Below are 11,557 nucleotides of genomic sequence, written 5' to 3'. Positions count from 1 at the left end.
GTTGTCCTCCCACTTCCAACAAAATAATTAGGTGATCACAGGATTAGCAACAAACGTGAGAAATGTGGCACATTCTTTGTCAACTTGTACAATCAAAGTTGTCTCCAGATTTTATTTCCTCTCAGATAACTCAGTGTCATGCAAGAGGCCGCCCTGCCCAACGTTTATCATACATGTTACAACTTTATCTATTCTCAGGCAGGCAGTAGGTTAGGTGCATTGTATCGCATTGGGTTTTCCACTTCAATCAATAATCTTCACACGTTTAAAAAACACTATTTAATTACTCCTGTCTGGCTTTTAGTAATTGGAGAGAGAGAAAATTAGGCTACGTCGAAAGTGTAAACCTTTCACCCATGTTTGTACAAACATCAAAGGGTTTTAAGTGGAGCTAAATAGCCATAAATATTCTCAGCTGCAGAAATCACATTTCAGCCCAGTTCTGGCGGAGGTAATTTTCGGACAAGAAAACCGCGCTGTATTCATCTTTCTAAGAAGGAAAAAATAGTACATCCATCCCTGAAAGCAGAAGTTTTAGGTGCTTTAAAAACATCTTTAACAAATGCATAGAACACCAACGCACTAAAATAAGGTGTAGAATTTGGTGCGGATTTTGTATTTTAAAAATTTTCCCGGGGTCAGGGAACGTTTTGATGACATTGCAAACAGATAAGTTTGATTCCTGAATTTTTTGTTGCGGGGGGGAGGAAGTAAATCCTCAGCCCTTCCAATACGTCATGCGGCATGACACCAGAATGGACGGGTTGTTATTAAAATGTCTGGTTAGGTTGGGTCTCCTTGATTGCAACTGGATTCGCGTGTGGATGTGTTGTTAACAGGTTTAGAAAGAACGTGGCTGTGGACTTCAGGACATGAGTGAGTGCGTTTGGCAAACCCGATGCAGCAGCAACAACAGGAAATCGCATGATAACGTTTGACTCCTGACTGGCAGAAGTAGGTTAACCTTTCATTCATGTCAGTGGGTTTAATACGCTAACTTTGTACTAAAAGCGTCTTCGCTGAGCCTGGGTTCATAAAAGTGTTCCTGGTCCTTGATGTTCCCAGCGGAGGATAGTAAGGAAAACACAGCCCTGAATAGCTCACATTCATTGCAGCAAACACAGAGCAGGAGGGTCAGCGCCGTTACCCAGCTCAGAGCCAGCGCTATAGAACTGAACCGCTATTCATAGCTACTGGACTGACTCCAAGTCATGAGTGTAAATTTACTTGTATCTTCTTTGCAGAGAGGAACTGTAGTCCCCAGTGCCTCCTGCTTGATTTGGAGAGACTGTTTATTTGTTTAGCCCTGTAATGATATTATCCACAGGGCTAGAGCCACACAGGGAGGATTAGGAATTCCTGGAGGAGAAAACTGTGTGTTTATTACCATGACAGCCCTTCATGACACAAGCCAACAGTGACTTTCATTTGCTGCTACCCTCCTCTAAAAATGCAGAGTTTAAATTGGGGGAGGAAAGGGGGGACTCGAACTCCGAAACGTACAGCGTAGGAAGCGGTCGGTGCGGGTTAATATCCCAAACACTGGCTTTGTCTCTATCTGTAAGGAGCTCCACCTCAGTGTGCTTTTACTTTTAACTGAAGGGCAAGGAGAGGCAGAGAACGACAATAAGGTAATGAGGTTGAAAGCTTTAATGCCACACAAACAGTCCCAAACCTGTAGTTACATCTAAACTGGCCTTCAAGAGGATTTAACAAGCCATTCAGCCAAGGCTTTATTCATTCTGCAAAGAGCTTTGAGTTGCCCCAAAAGCACTTACAAATAAAGCTATTCCAGATACATGCCCAACCCCAGCAAAAGAGGGGAAATCGCTTCTTTTTAATAAATATTTAGTCATGAGCAGGGGAGGGAAAGGCCAAGAGTAACAGAGCACAGTGGGTTGTTTAGATTGCCTGGTCTGAGCTGGAACTCCCTCTTTGCAGCTGACCATTGCTACATATAGGTTAATTTCCACATGGAGCTGTAGAAACTCTATCCCTGGTTTGTGAAGTGTGGGTCAGCCAAAGCATGTTAATCTGTTTAGCATGTGTGCTTCGTGGAGGAGCCAGACCACCGCCGTGCAAGAGCAGAAGCAGCAGTAATGGTCCTTAGGGGTAGTTAATAAAGAGTTTAAGGGAAATCAGTTTATAAAGGTTTCAGTTTGTGAACTGTGGCAGCTTTGGACATTTAAGGTTTCCAGCCTCCTGCCCCGCAGACCAGAAAGCTGAGAACTCTATGGGTTGTTTATAGTACCTGCACAACAACGCTCGCATGTTGATACAATCAGCGTTGTCGGGAAGATGTACCTTAGTTCTAGGAAATATTGTTGCACGAGGTGCAGTTGTTAGACTTCTCTCCAAACACACCAAGGAAAAAGCCAGTGCAAACGTCAATTCCCTAATAGACGCACGTGGAAAGTGCTCTTAGCCGTAAAACAATGAGATCTCTATCTCCTTCGGCAGAGTGAGATGTCGTCGGGGGGGGGTTGGTTTTAATCCGCGCCCTTTCGTACCCTTTAACTGAATGGGTGGATTGCAACATCACGAGAGCCACTAAATGACATAATAGCAAATAAAACTTTATGAGTCTATGCCTAGTGTCTCACACCATGGCGGACTAATCACTGGCGGCTCCTTTCTCTCTCGCTCACAGATGGACTGTGGGCCAGTATGTTAGTATCCTCCGCTCCTTTCTGGTCATTATTATTTTCTTTTTAAATTTAGGTCCTTAAATCAAAATATTTGCTGATGAGTATTTATTTTCACGAGGTTTTGGCTTTGGCTTTCGCCTTCCCCTTAAACAATATAGGTTGCAGTATTAATGGTGCTATAAAACCAAATGTGGTTGGGATTATTCTGCCATCACTCCGGAGATCAATCATTCGTGAGATGTTTCCCTGGGACGCGAAATGAACATTCACAAGCACATCTCTCTTGGCATTTTCCAGCACATTTCACTGTCCCATAACCATATGTTCCCGAAAGCAAAGGCGACTGCGCGAGTGTTGCCTGAGAGGCAAAGTATACATTTACTCTCTGTTCAGCCGCTGACTAGGAAACAAATAAACATAATGGAATGTAGTTATTTGGCTTTAGGTGTTTAAAGGGGTGTTAAAATAAGCTCATGGTCATCTACAAACACGAATATTTTTGTTTAAAAAAACATAGACGAGATTTTTCCACACACAAAAAAAACACCCTGGTGATTTTACGTGCCTTCACTTTTGTTGTCTACCTTAAAAGAAAGCCTGATTTAGAAAACATAGCGAACACTTATCCTCTTATCCACATGCCTTGCTTTTGAAAAGCTTGGTCTCCATCACCTCCTTTCCTTTGCCGGATGCTCATTTCAATTTATTACATCCTTTACACCAGGAATGGTTTAAATAATCACAAAGAATCAAACAATACCTAAAGAATAGCAAAGGGTCATCTACAATTACTGCAAAAAATACCTTGAGGCCATAGGATTCTGTCAAATTGTTGGTTATTGAACTTATTGACTCTGGCCGGTTTTGACTCAGGCAGAGATCTGGAAGTTAGGCCGGGCTCTTTCTGCCTTCTCCATCATCATCGGTTATAAAGATTCTGCAAACAGAATTAACAAGGCTGTTGATGAACTGGAGAAGCAGCCTGCCACCTTTCAGGTTGTTTGGCTCTTCTTATGCCCACATTGGCCTATGCCAGCTTCCTAACGGCACTGTTTGAGGACACCTTTTTCTGCTCTCATTTGGTCACAATACAGTGGCACACAAAAGTGTTTGCTTTCTAAGGCAGATGTTTCACTCACTTCGTTTTTGTCACTTTTGTTTTGTGTTTTGTTTCCTTTCCTCTGAAGCATTTTTTGGACTACTGTTTTGCATTTAATAAAAACTATTTCTCACTTCCACCAACTAGATAGGATCTAAAGAGGGGAGCTAGCCAGTTTACATAATTTTTATCACCTTGTTGATTGTATTGATACCTCTCGAAAGAGCTACCAAGTGAGACAGCCTATATGTAAACTTCATTGCTAAAACAACTCTAACAGTATTATAACTTATTGAATATTAAATATTCACCACAGACTAGGTGGTGAGATATCCATGCCTAAGCCATAAAATATTCTTCTTGTTTTGTTTCTACAGTGCCAACAGAAGATATAAAATAACCCATGTTTGTCAGAAAACTAAAGGTATTTACTCTAAATACAGACAGGAAATAGATTTGCTGAGGTACCATTTTTTCCAATCTCTTTTCTCACCACTACCACACTTTCAGCAGAGACCATTAAAGCACTCTTCACGGCTTTTATGGCCTACAGTATATTTTCTTTACCTGCCTGACTCAGTCAGAGCTGTTTCATTTGAAATAATCACTGCATAACCTGACCACTTGCCAGATGAGATTCATGCAAGTTGAAAATTTAGGTCTGTGGAAATGTATGATCTTCTCTTTAAACATGTTTGGGATCAGAAAACTGACTGTGTAATTAGGACATCTACTTACTCAACAGTTTTGCTTCCTGTCAGAGACATATCTGCTTACTTTAAAGATAATAGCAAAGTTGTACTACCTTTTACTTCTATTAACATCAAAGAGTCAATACAACTACAGGAGAAGGTGGCTCATACATCATCAACACATTTGTTAACTAAGTTCTAATTGAAGAATCTTCATTACTGATTATCTTGTTTACTGAGCCAGAAATATCACAGCTTGACCTTCAGAACTCAGGCTGAATTTGCAGAGCTGGCAATTAGCAGAAACTTCTGTTCACTTTTGAACACAGCCAGTTGGATAAGGAAACAGAGACACAATAAACATGGAACCCTGTGACGTCACCTCCAGTCACTTTCAAAAATATAATTGCACTTTAAGAGACACAGGGCCTGATTCTGCTCTCATTTACTTCAATTGAAAAAGTAGTTCCATTGAAGTATAAAACTGATGTTAGCCAGATCAAAATCAGGTCCATTGAGGCATGGTAACAGCACTATCTGCATGGGCCAATACCAGAAGTCTGCACCAATAAGCAGACCCTACATTCCTGGGCCCCAGTAGAAAGCAGATACTCTGACTGCCCGGGAGGCACTTCAGCAATGCATTACTCAGTAGTATAAAACTACTTTTTTCTAAATCAAAATAAAACAAACGTGCCACAGAATATGATCTGCAGACACATATAGCCTGCCTGTGCATCGCAAGAGACGATTTTGGTCCTCATATGCCATCACCCTTTGAAGCCAGATTCTGATTGCAGCCCTAGTGGTGGAAATCTGGAGTCACTGTCGATTTCAATGGAATTACTGCAGATTTCCACCAGTGTAACTGAGACCAGGGTGTAGGAGAAGTGACAAAGGGTGTGGGCCCACAGGTACACCACTGTATTGTCTCATACAAGTTCAGAAGTTAGGCATGGTTCCCAAACTGGGGTTCGTGAAATGTTACAGGGGGTTCTCTGGAAAAAAATTCCCTAATGGCCCACAGAGCTGTCCCTAGGGACCCCGGGCAGCACAGGGCCCGGAGCCCCTGAACTTCCAAGAGCTAAGCAGATCAAAGCAAGCATATATATCACACTGAGGAGATTTAAACTTCAAGACTCCTTATAAAAAATGGAAAGGGAGGTGGATATTTTTTGCTGTTTTTAAAATTAAATAGGCAGCTAGTATTGTTTTTTAAATTATTATGAAGAACAAGTTTAAGTTTTGTTTGCTTGGACTGCTCAAGACCTGAATGCTTGTGTAGGAGGAACTCTGAGTTGGCTTCTTAAATACCTTCATGCTGTTTCACATCTGATACTGAGAGAGAGAGATCCTGAGAGAGAGAGAGCCTTGTTTTATAACTGGCTTATTCAAAGTGATACAAGCTATGAAAGTGAGATCTTGGAAGAGTGTTGCCGTTTTCATAATGTAATAATACTGTAATGATAAATAATTAATAATAGTGTGTAATAAGCATGTCATAAAAATTTTATACTCCCTTATAATTTATACTCCGGTAAAGGAGAAAATCCCTGGAAATATTCATTTTTAGGAGGGAGTTTGGGAGACTCGACATTTTAGTGAAAGGGGTTCATAGGTTGTTAAAGTTTGGGAACCACTGGGCTAGAGGAAGGGTCAAACCAGAGCTAAGCCTGTATCCACTGAATTGTCATTCACAGAGGGACATAGTAAAACTCATTTTTTTTAAAAAAAAGGAGTGCCCAAATCGAAAATGAGACAATGATGAAACCCAATAGTAAACTTCCTATGACATTTGAAGTCTCCTGTTGGAAGACAAAGCCATGCTCTTGTTATGGATAAAGAACAGACTCCCTCTCTGTGCTAACCAAACAATCATAACATCTCTTGTGGTAAGGAGGACTGGGCTCCGATCACAGTATAGGAAATATTATGGAAACAGAATAATAAGATTTATAGTAATTTAAAAAACAAACAGACACAGAGCCTGCCCGCCCTGATTAGGGGAACCATCTACTCTGGTTCATGAAATGGAGTCAGTAGTTAAAACTTGATCAGTCTAAAAGGTTAGTCTTCATTTGTTTATGTCTGTTCTCTCGTCTGCTTTTTGGTCATTGTGTAACAAGAGAGAAAGGAGGAAAGAGCAAAACACTTGTCACCAAGAAAAATAATCTTGACATGAAATAGAGATTTTTACAAAGGTCGTTGTAAAGTATGGGAGATTTATTTACTTTTGACCTCCTTCCTCAAGAGAAGGTCTCTCTCTCTCTCTCCCCATCACATCTCTCCAAGGTCCAATCAGAATTCCAGACTAAAAGACCCGGTCAGCCTTTGCAAAAGGCAGAAAGAGATCCTGAGAGAGAGAGAGACACCCTGAAACAGAAAGATCTTATGACAGAAACGAGTTGAATATTCTAGCATATTGCAAGTCTTGCTAGATACTGAATCACACCTAGCAACACAATATGTAAACACTACATCATATCTTATTGGGATCTTAATAAACCATGTTCTCTTCAGCTGTTTTCTGTCATAGTGTGTTTATAAAAAGGTCGACCAACATTTTAGAGAGGCTTTGGTGACAATGGTCTACTCAAGAAGTTAGGTTTGAATAGAGAGATCAACAGTTTTTTGTTCTGTGTTTATACAAAGCCTGGCACAGTGGGGTCCTGATCGAGGAACATGGCTCCTGGGAGCTAAGGTAATACGAAGAAATAATAACAAACTTACAATGGTCACGAATAAGCTGATTTGGTGATAAACTGATAGGGATGAACAGTGACCCACTTCTTTAATGGGCTGAGTCTTTCTCCGTGTAGGAAAGGTATTATACTTGTCCATCACAGACCTTTTTTTGGAAACAGGCGTGAAAAAAAATAAAGGATTTTAATCATATCTCATTAAATCCAACAGAACAAATGGACATTAGATATGTAATTCATGAATTCTCGGTTACACTGAAAGATGAATCCTTTCTACTTCAGAGACTACAGCTACCAAATGTAGCCTCAAAATGTGAGCGAGGTGTACAACTGGGGACATCATGCAAGTCTCCTTGAGGTCTACAGAGGGAAGATGCAAAGAGTGTGGGAGGTTTACACAAGTGCGGTCCCACTTTCTAATTTCTGGGATGCACACAACATTCCAGGATCTCTAATTTCAACCCAGAACAAACGGAGAGACAAGAGCTCGTTAAGCTTAGTTCACCGGGATTCTAGTCCTTCTGCAATATGTGATCTCTTGGATGGGAGTTAAAGTTCACACCAATATTCCATAGAAAATTCACCACAGGGAAGAATAATATTGAGACAAAGCCAAGGTCTATGGCCATAAGAGCATGCATGATGCCTATAAATGCATTGCATTGCCACTTCCCACCTTTCTCCTATGTGCCTTTCCACTGACTTGCGGAACAGATGTCGGAGGTGGGTGCTGCATCAGATATGTCCACCCTCCGCCACCTACACAAGCCAAGGAGAAAGTGAAAAGACCATAGACAGCGTTTCACTGAATACCACTAGCTCTTTCCTAGCTTCGAGACAGAACCTTCAGGCATCCTCCGCTCTGCTAAGCTACACAAAGGCTGGTTTTTGTACCATAAAATTCAGTCGAATCCAACACATCACAAGCTAGCTCCTCCCCCACCATCCAAAAGTCCAGAAAGAACCCTCTTCTTAGGAAGGCAGCAGCACTCCTTAAGCCATAAGTAATGAGCCAGGCTGTGGCTTGAGCCCATATACTGTGGGGGCAAATCCTCAGCTGCTGATGTCTGGCAATTTGCATCAGCTGCTGACGATCTGCTCCTACAGCCTTGTTTCTTCTCCTGCAGGCCGTAGGAGAGATGGGAGACCTGGGGCTATTACCACTGTGTAAAAGCTGGAATCCCTCTCGGAAGTCTGGCGTGATAGGTGCACAGAAGGGTGTCCTGTCCTTGCATTGATGAGCCCACTAGCTTCTCGGTTTGACCCTGGTTGCCCATTCCACCCGAGATTTGAAAGTGAAAAGGAGTTTTAAATCAAACGTTCACCCACAAGCTCCTGTCAGGATTCAGAAGCACTTGCCGTAGTTTTTGTAAGAATCCAAAAACAAACAGCATTAGAAAAGAAAATGCTATTGTCCAATAAATTCCCCCCATGCAATACCTGGTAGATTTCACATTTGGAAATCATCCCACTATAAAAAGTTATTTGTGTTGTCTCCGAAATCATAAATTCCAAAATTTACAATCACAGGAGTAACGGAAACCTAACATATTCTGACCAGGTTCCTCGAGCAAATAACATAATCCCTGGCACACTAGAACACATGGTTTGCTTCAAACATGTTTCATTTTGTCATCGCATTGAGTGTACAGTATTTCTCTTTGGGTGCAAGAGTGATTGATATCGTTGGAAGAATTGTTTGTAAGAACATGAAAGTTGCCAAAGCAAACACGTTGGAGGGAAGTGTGCAGAAGGGGGGAGCAGCGGCATTTGGAGTAGATCTGGGTTTGGGGAGTTCATAGAGAGGTGAGACAGCGAGATGTAGAACAAATAAAAACATTCTGCACACTTCATCTAAATAAATTATATACAAATATTGGCCTTTTTGTAGATGTTAACAGCCCAGTTACTGCTCTTCCCTCGTGCCCCTATAGAATGTGGGCTGGAAGCCAGCTTTCTTCAGCTAATGATTTGTAACTTTTGTTCCACTTGAATGAATCTATTAATATTTAGATCTCTCCAGTTTTATTCCACGAAATCTTTCAGCATGGTAAAACAAAATAATCTATTTACCTTCTGTTATATGGGTGCAATATTGACTTACATGGCTTGATGATGTACATTAATAGTTTTTTCTTATGCTGGGTTGAGTTGGCCAAAGGAAAAACAACGTATTTTGACCTGTTTTTCTTTTACAAATAATGTCTGACAGCATTCATTAGAAGATGCAACCTTTGGTGTGTTAATTTAATAAATTAAAATAAATATTTCCCCGTCAGCAATGGAAGTTAATTTTCTCTTTTTACCATCAAAATATAGAAAATATTATTGCTTTGTATAACCATATCATAAGGCACTGTACTAGCTGAGCTGAAGACTGTGAACCTTTCAGGTTCATGGGTTTTTGTCACTTGGGCAGATAAAAAGAAATGATATAACTATGTAGCTGAGGCATTCTAGCTCCTAGACTCCTCAGAAGTTCCTGCTGCCTGTAGCAACAGGTATAACCTATACAATATCCCTGATGAACTCCTGTCATAGTCTCATGTCAATAACCCATCCACTATCATTTTGTGGTTGTGATATTGAAATAGAAATTCCTGTTTCTGAACTCCCAGTACCGTTCTCTTGAGTATATGGGCCAGGTGCCCATTTAAACACTATTTGACTCCTCCTGGAAAACTTCGAGTACTTTTGAAATATATTCGGCTGATATCTCAGATCATGGCGTGACCTAACTGCGAGGCTTTGCTTTGCTTTGCTCTGGTAGGAAACACGGCCAGTTCTTCCCTCACTGCACAGAAAATCTCCAGGAGATGTAGTGGCTCCACACCAGCCCCCCTCTAACCTCCTTTGTATGGGGCATCATAAGGAAAAGTCTTTCTTATGCCCTAGAAATCTCCGATTCCTCGGATCCATTGGCTTTTCCAGCTGCTCTAAATTACTCTAGGGACTGGACCTGGTGCACTCAAACCTCCCATCACCTGCAACGGAATATATAGAATTATAGATTGCAGATGGTTTAAAAATCAGAATGGTCTTTAATTTTGTCTCCAGGTTTTTTATTAGGAGCAGGGAGAGGGAGAGAGAGTCATCAGTAGCAAAAACACCAGAACACGATGTTGTAATTAATTATTTTCAAATACTCTCCCTTCTGCTCACACCTCCATTTCCTTAGAAGGCCATTTCTTGCTTTTGATTCCTATGCAAAACGAACTATATAATCAAGGGGAACGAAATATACCAGCAAGTATTTGAAAGGAAGCATGGCAGTCCAATGGCTGGAAACCTACATCATTTTCTTGATCCTGTAGTCCTTACTCAGACAAACTCCCATTGATATCAATGTGCAGTATCCGTCCCTTTACTTCAACACTGAATTTGAGATGTGAAATCCACAAAAGCCAGTAAATTAATTAGCTCTAACCCATGGCTCGATCCTGGTCATCTTTCTATGCAAAGCAGCCAGAAAACCACCTGAGCCAACCATCTGGGGAATCCCGTGGTGGCGTAGTGTGGACATGGGTGGCCAGAGTGGGAGAGGGCATGTCCATGTCCATGTCCATAGATAGGGTGCTTGGTTCGGGGCTGTTGAGGTTCTTCTAAGCTGCTGTGTATCCTAGTGTATATTAATTACGAGTCACCCCTCATCTATTACTTATCAGTAGCTCTTACTCTGCAATGAAATGCACAGAAGTTGGTGGGGTTTTTTTCCTAGTTGAATAAAATGGATGTTTTTATCACGTTTACAAGATGCAGTGATCCGGCCAAACTGCGCTCATTGCAAGTCTGGCAGGGGGCAGAGGTGGCTGGTAACTGCCAGATCCTTGGAATGGATAGTACAGGAGAAGTATAGTACTGATTTGGTCCAAATTATACGTTTTGAATTGTAATTTCACTTTAATTAGTGGAGTTCCAAACTTTGTCTAGCATTTGGTTAAAAAAAATTCCCACAGTGCTAACAAGGAAGACTGACTAGTAACACCCACAAGGAAAACAATCTAAAAGCATGTAAAACTTAGACAAACACTTCAACCACCTGCTGATGGAGACTGGCTACCAAGCCTTCAACTGCGAAGACCCTGGATCTGGGGAGGGTGCATCCTAAGCCATTGATCTACTTGTTTTTAGAACTGTAAAGGTCATCAGGCTCATGGCTTTGCGGGTACTGGCCCTAGGGAAATCCCTGAAGCTCTAAACTCAAATAAACTCACAGCTGTAAGAAGATACCTCCTTCACCACCTGCTATCCCCCGAATCTACAGGTTCAGCAGCCTGTTCCAAATGGCCCTACAATGGCCCCACACCAACGATTTAGAAGAAAGGAGCACACGATTTGACTGTGCTGGAGATGTAATTACTTGCAGATATATACAGTATGTACAAATAGTTACTCTACATACGCAAAGTTCAGAGC

At 41.4% G+C, this 11,557-nt stretch overlaps 1 long non-coding RNA gene across 1 annotated transcript; it reads left to right on the top strand.

The window, feature by feature from the left end:
* The first annotated feature begins 347 nt into the window (after positions 1–347).
* On the top strand, positions 348–10,761 carry LOC135984275 (uncharacterized). Its single transcript, XR_010602188.1, has 3 exons — positions 348–592; positions 840–954; positions 7,353–10,761. It is a non-coding gene; the product is annotated as an uncharacterized LOC135984275 (long non-coding RNA).
* Positions 10,762–11,557: the final 796 nt, after the last annotated feature.

Source organism: Chrysemys picta, chromosome 6 (genome assembly GCF_011386835.1).
Source record: "Chrysemys picta bellii isolate R12L10 chromosome 6, ASM1138683v2, whole genome shotgun sequence".
In the NCBI taxonomy this organism is placed as follows: Eukaryota; Metazoa; Chordata; order Testudines; family Emydidae; genus Chrysemys; species Chrysemys picta.
This window is presented reverse-complemented; position numbering and strand designations above follow the sequence as displayed.